This window comes from Dreissena polymorpha, chromosome 15, assembly GCF_020536995.1.
Source record: "Dreissena polymorpha isolate Duluth1 chromosome 15, UMN_Dpol_1.0, whole genome shotgun sequence".
In the NCBI taxonomy this organism is placed as follows: Eukaryota; Metazoa; Mollusca; class Bivalvia; order Myida; family Dreissenidae; genus Dreissena; species Dreissena polymorpha.
Window position 1 is genome coordinate 22,105,060 of NC_068369.1, and position 7,500 is coordinate 22,112,559.

At 36.6% G+C, this 7,500-nt stretch overlaps 2 protein-coding genes across 13 annotated transcripts in view; one reads left to right on the plus strand and one right to left on the minus strand.

Moving 5' to 3' along the window:
- LOC127859437 (dual oxidase maturation factor 1-like) overlaps window positions 1–7,500 on the plus strand; it is a 124,149-nt gene that overhangs the window by 28,229 nt on the left and 88,420 nt on the right. The window lies entirely within an intron of this gene.
- LOC127859436 (dual oxidase 1-like) overlaps window positions 6,774–7,500 on the minus strand; it is a 44,969-nt gene continuing 44,242 nt past the window's right edge. For all 5 annotated transcript variants that reach the window (XM_052396802.1, XM_052396799.1, XM_052396798.1 and 2 more), the window contains one exon: window positions 6,774–7,500. This exon is cut by the window's right edge and continues 336 nt beyond it. The gene's annotated coding sequence lies outside the window, so the exon portion shown is untranslated.

The window sequence follows — 7,500 nt, forward strand, 5'->3', positions numbered from 1 at the left end:
CCATTTCTTTCATTTTCAAAGTCTTTACCGAAGATGTCTGGCATATATTCTGCAGGTGTTGCCTTAGTTATTCTTAGCTTGGACAGTTGTGATTTTACATTATCCCGCATATGTAAATCACATAGTAAGTGTATAGCATTTGGAAAGATTCTGTTTAATGCGCGCTGTAAGCTGACTTCTCCATCTGTACCAAATGCTAATAGTCCAGACAAAGTGGCTTTATTGTTTACCATTTTTGATGACAGTTCAAAATAGGAACTTTGAAGTTTTCTTTGGTGAATTAATACGGATCCCAGCATGACTGGCGGAATTCCTGTTTTATATTTTACCTTAAGATGTCGGTACGAGGTAAGGGTAACCATGTAGTTACCAATTAAAAAGTTGGGTCAACCCCGAGAATGCAAACATTTGTTGGATTCGTGCAAAATACTTCAAGTTCTTTTAACTGTGTTTCGTTAGCCATGAAAATTATCAACTACGGCTCTGTGCATAGTTCATAAATGAAAGGATTTCCTATGTTTGATTTTTCAGATGAAATCTTGCCCATTAAAACTTTCAACTCGTCTTTATCATCCACATGCTTTTTAGCTTTTTTAAGTCTGCATTTTGTTGTGTGTTCCGGGGTTTAAGTCCCGGACCAGATACAAGTAAAGTAAAAAGTAGGAAAGGGCCATAACTCATCAAAAAATGTCCAACCGGAATTAAAATCACAAATTTGTAAGTTATTTCTGAAGAGTAGCGATAGATCTAATGAGATTCGATCCTCTTATTATATATTGTCAAAAGTAGGGCCATAAAGTTGTCAAAAAGATCCAATAAAACCATTCTGTTGTATTTTGGTATAAATCTAATCAATAGTTTACTGAGGATAGAAATAACAAAAAGGTTACGGACACACAGACACACAGACAAATCTCCAAACATCCACCACAACACAGATGGTAAACCTAAAAAACAATCCCCTCTGATCAAAGACCAATAGGGGAAAAATAATAAACTTTGTTATAAGTTTCAATAAGGCCAACATTGTTTACAAAGATGTGTTGCAGTCCAGTCCACGAGTCCAGTCCACGAGTCATTGTGGTGATTAATTCTTTTTTTTGTGGACTGTAATTTTTTGTATCACCACATTGGAGAAACCTTATTTATTTCCAAATAAGAAACAATTCATTTTAATAGTTTAGTTAGTTTAATATTTTTTTAATATTCCGTTAACAAATTAACATGATGTAAATTTTAAATAAATGCAATAACTTCACTGTTCTTCACTGGTTCTTAACTGGTCACAATCCGTACTCAGTATCTCCTTTATATAGTGAATATTCACGTGGTACTTGTTCCTTCAAACTCTGTCGGCTCCGACGGCTCTGGCGTCTCTGGCGGTTTCCGACGGCTCATATTGCCCGTTGATCAGCATCGCCCTATCGACGGGAATATTGTACACATACATATATATATATATATATATATATATATATATATATATATATATATATATATTATATATATATATATATTATATATATATATATTATATATATATATATATATATATAGTTAACTCGCGTACTTTCGCGACACTCCCGACCAAGGAGACACAAAAACATTTTATAAATCAAAATAAGACTAAATCTATTTCCCAATTATTAATATATATCATTATGAAATGAATAACCTAGGGCCACAATAAATGGGTGATATTATCTCATATCAAATGATAAAATACAAGAAATGTCATTTCATGAATAATTAAATATTAACTTAATATTTCATTATAAAGTTATGTTTTTATTTTAATTCCACTCGTTCGCGTACTCCTTCGAACATATTCTGCATGTGTGCAAATACGTCTCTTGGATTTGTGCACTTAAGATCGAATCTATCAGTGTAGGTGAAGGAGGCTGTTTTTTTCAACATTTATTACTTGATTGTCTTGAAATGTAGTCTTTATTTTGAACGTAACGTAATTCAATTCCACAACAGTCTCCTCATTTCCGCTAAACTGCGGTATATCATTATCGCCTGTTGCTTCCTCGGGTTCAATCATGTTGAAAGGCACTAAATCAAAGCACGGTTCAGATGATGTCTGTGCTTCCGCCAGTTGATAGACCTCGTACAAGGTCGGCTCGTAAAACAACAGACCCTCATCTGCATGCAACGACGAAGATGGTGATGGCGACGCTGAAATGCCCTGTTCCTCACCATGCGACGCCGTGGACGATGTGCTACTCATGCCGACGACATGCGGCCCGGGGGGGGGGGGGGTTCCCCAACGATAACACTGGTCCAACCAATTATCAAAATCGATTTCGTCTTCCGAAATATCCGAACATATACAGCTTTCAGTGAGAGGAATGCGATGTTGCTGAACATCTTCCTTCTCAACTGTAATGGTTGGCTGATGACTCTCGCTGGGGTGTGATTTTCCGTCTCGGCGTTTATGATAAGTTGTTAACACTTTCCTTTGCTAGTTTCTTGTCAAATCCATGTTTGTGCATTACATGTTTAGTGACATAACTTCGTCGAATAATTTCGATGTGCATTCTTCAACAACACATTTAAAGTATAATAACGTTTCTCCATGCTTTTCCTTGATATGTCGAGAAAGATTCCTTTTATTTGAATATTTTTACCACATGTATCGCATTGAACATCACCCATGATTGCAATTTATAAAGTGCATGTTAACAGTATGCGAGAAAAGAACTGACCGATTCAAAACTGTTGCAAACTATATACGTTATTTTGGGGTTGTGCAATTTTCCATCATTTCCGAATTATGAATGTCGATAATGTCATGTTTCTTTCCGAAGCGCTCCTTCAGTATGTCGACAGCTATTCGATAGTTGTCATTACACAACCAAAGTCCTGATATTGTCCTTTTTGCTTCTCCGCGGAGCTTGCTCTGTAGATAACTAAATGTTTCTATATCGGACAGACTTGCATTTTTGTTGATAGGTCACTCAAGACTATCCCAGCACTCCGGCCAGTTTGCTTTGTCGCCGAAGAATGATTTCAGTTCAAGTTTGGGTAATTTAACTGACGTCGAACGTGATTCGATGGGAACGTCAGCTACCTTTTGATGTCTTTCATCATATACTCCATGAATTCATGTTGCTGTGCACTTTGACGTTCGGTGAACTCTCTTTGATGGAGACTCTGCTCCAAAATGAAGGTCTTCAGCTCCTCTTGTGCAGGAAGTACCTTTTTTTCTGTATCTTTTTTACTTGCTAATTGAGAAACAATGTTCATGCTTAACTGTTCCATCAAGCTAACGTATCTAGTAGCTCTGTCACATAAAGACCTATCCTCGTCCATGACCTTGTCAATTTCTTTTTCATCGTCCCCACTGTCACCTAATGCCGAAATGAACTTTTCACACTGTATTTCGACCTTATCACTATAATTTTCTAACATCTGAACACACGTGTTCACTTCATTTTTGGTTTTGATTATATCCACACTTTCTAAGTCTTAATTAATGATATCCTTGGCAGAATTTATTTCTTTTTCAAGGCTGTTTATACTGTAAATTTGCTATTGTTAATTGAAGTAGTTTTCCTGTAAGACACAAACACGAATTTCAAATGTAATATTTTTCACACGTAAATCACTAACTGCTGGTGATTTACGTTAATGATTTTTGCATGCTTAAATTGTTATATATCTATTTGTTTGATCGTTCCGTCCATTTGTACTTTAAAGGCTTTTAGTTCTTTGATTTGTCACGCACCGCCCTTTATCCTGATTTTGCATTGTCTGCATTAAGTCCTTTCATTTCGCACACACTTATATTTTTTAGTTCGTCAATGGTATAATTATCCGGTTTGCAGGGCAATTCAATGCAGCGAGGATTTCAATTGTTGTAGTAGAATTCATGTTCGGAATGTATTTCATTTACTCCCAACATTGCTTATACTTATAACACAACACTTTAATAATGTTTTTGATCTTTATTGTACCTTTTGTATGCCCCCCCCCCCTTCGAAGAAGAGGGGGTATGATGTTTTTCTGACCAATTGCAAATTCCTAATTTTGGAATGTTGTCGGTATCCGCTCTTCCTGTCTCTCATTTTTTTACAATACAATTTATGCGTCGTATTGTTAACCTCATACCAAAGAGGTGTCCCAGAAAAATCAGGTGGCGACGGTACAGAAAAAATGAGATCTCTTGTTTTCAATTTTGTGGCTGTATATAAAGCCTGTTGCATATATGCATTTGCCACCGCGTCTTCTTGTAAAGGCGAACCTTATACAGCGGATCATCAGAATTGTTCTGCTTGTTAAGTTTGTTTCGGACATACTTAATTCATCTTCTGAGTTCAACGCCGTACGTCAGATCCTAACTTCAGCATCGTATAACATTCATCACTCCGAGTCTTATTTATACTTAATTCGCTCTTTATGAATTATTCTAAATTTTGCGTTCCTTAATTTATTTGTTGCTCGCAATATTCGTTGAACCAACCTCTCGGTTTCACTTGCCTTTGTACTCGAATCACACAATATGGTTACATAAAATTATCCACTTAATTTAACCAAGCTTCATCCAGCTTTACTACACTTCATTTAACCAACATCAATCTCCTTCAAATTATGTCAATCATGCTTCAATCACTTTGTAAATAAATATGTGAAATCAACTTCAATCTGCTTCAAAATAGTTTAAGGTCGCCGTGGTGTCATGGATATGGTGTCCGCCTAGCGACCGGGAGGTCACGGGTCCGATCCCCACCGTGGGAGCGTTCTGTAGATCGCCCCCAAAGACACCAAGTACTAGTTCTAGGCCCAGGAAACGGACTCGAGAGCGTCTATATAAGCCCTAGGCTTTCGATGCAATCGAGCTAAAATAAATAGGTTTAAACTAAAAACTAAAATAGTTCAGTGGATCTTCAATCACTTTGTTTAAATCTATAAATCAACTTCAATCTGCCTCAATCTCACCATAAATATAATCTAGAAAGATATAATAACATCAGTGCAGATCATTCCTAATTAATGTTTAATATTCTTTATGTTCTTTAGTAGTCATATATAATTGTGGTTCGTTAAATACTATTGACATTAATCAAGATTGTGTGTAACGCTTATAACTCTTATTACGTTAAACATCATTATTTTAATGTTTTATAAATCGGTGATCACTACACAAACATACATTTCTGAATTGCTAAAGATATCGTTGTAATAACATACCTTACTTAAACCCATTTATGCCTAGCGTCTAGAAAAAAGGCCTTGGCAAACAGCGTACACCCAGATGAGACGCCGCATGATGTAGCGTCTCATCAGGGTATGCGCTGTTTGCTTAAAGGAATTTCTGTAAGAAATATTCTTAATATAGAAACACATATACTAGACATCCCTAATTTTGGAAATAAATTGATAAAATTTAGAAGGATGGGAGAGTCCATTAGGCATAAATGGGTTAAAATCTCCAAGCTGCACCCATAAAATCCACACACTCTTTGCAGCCACGATGTTCCGAGATCAAACATTCTGATGGCTATTTTTTGTCTGATCATTATGGTCGATTGCACAATTTTAACCTATCTCAACTGACAGATTCACACGCCCTGCACTCATACTATTGCAGTATAACGTTTCTGAATTTCTTAATAAAATCCAGACCTTTTAAACAACGATGGTGGGTCATGGGTGGAATCTCACGGTTGAACAGCTATTGACCGGGTCAACCTACCCCTTGAGACTAAAGTTCAGGGAAACGACTAACAGAGAAAACTCTAGAACAGCTATTCTTGTGACATTGGTGTTAATGTTCAGCAAATAATCATATACATTATATAATTTTCCACTTTTTTTCAAACTACGTCTTTATCCGCTCTGTTTCTTATGGTTGTAAGGTGCAATTAATATTCTAGCAAAAGGTGGGATTTAATTTTTTAAATACTTTCTTCAGCGTTTTTTAATCGTTTTCGTTCAACTAAGGTTAGTTAAGTTCGAACCTGCATATTTAACGGTTCCATTAAAGGTCAGACCCGCAAACAAATTTAATCAACAGATCTGATTTACAACTGTGTTTTTAACGAATGCAAAAATTCATTTATTCATTCAGGCGGGATTTTTTTCAAACATTTAATATCACATTCCAAAATGTCTAAGTCTAGGTTAAACAGGTACGCACAAAATAACAAGGGACAAAATTGTCACAAAACCAGGTTTTCATTGTGAAAAAAAAAATCTGATAAAGGGAGAAAACTCAAACTGAACTTTTGAAATGAACAAACAAAATTAACCCCCTTTGTAAGTTGTTTTTAAAAAAATCTATTTTTAGTCGTGGCGACCTTGACATTGGAGATATTGACGTGATTCTTTCGTGCGACACACCGCCCCATGATGGTGAACAAATGTGCCAAATGATTTTAAAATCTCACAATGAATGACATAGTTATGGCCAGGACAAGCTCATTTATGGCCATTTTTGACCTTTGAACTCAAAGTGTGACCTTGACCTTGGAGATATCGACGTAATTATTTCGCGCGACACACCGTCCAATGATGGTGAACAAATGTGCCAAATGATTTTAAAATCTGACAATGAACGACATAGTTATGGCCCGGACAAGCTTGTTCCGCCCGCCCGCCAGCCCGCCAGCCAGCCAGCCAGCCAGCCAGCCAGCCAGCCAGCCAGCCAGCCAGCCAGCCAGCCAGCCAGCCAGCCAGCCCGCCCGCATTCGCCAATCTAGTAACCAGTTTTTTCCTTCGGAAAACCTGGTTAAAAACCGTCAATACAAACAACTTAACAAACACTCTTATTTATAACTGTTCTCTGTTTTATTTATGAGGTTAACAGTTTGAATAAGCACTATGATAGCGGTATATAAACTATACATGTATATAATGAAAACATAACAATAGTTCACAACCCTAGCTTGAATGATGAGCATATAATATATATCATCCATTCTCTATGAAAAAGGTTTTTCAAGCATGTGCGTAAAGTTTCGTCCCAGATAAGCCTGTGCAGTCAGCACAGGCTAATCAGGGACGACACTTACCGCCTAAACTAGATTTTTTGCTAATGAGAGAATTCCTTTAAACGAAAATTATCACACGGACTCTAGATGGGGTATACGCTCCGTGATTATCATAAAAGCGGAAAGTGACATCCTTGATGAGCCTATGCGGACTGCACATGCTAATATGGGACGACACTCCACGCACATGCATTAAACCCCCTTTTCACAGAGCGCGGCTCATATCTATAAGTTTATTCTGAAAAAAACATTTTAAGGGAAGGAATCATGCGTAATGAAGTTTACGCTTATAATGGTTAAAATCAAAGTTTCGTGAAAACATTACATGAGGCATAAGCATATATGAACTGGTATATGTTGAATTAAACATTTGCACAATCAACATATGGCTAACATATAAATCGTCGTGACATAAAAACATCGAAACAATGTGGCAGAATATTATATTTAAATTAATTACCTTTTTCCTCTTATGACATACCATGTGATCATTTTGAAAAAC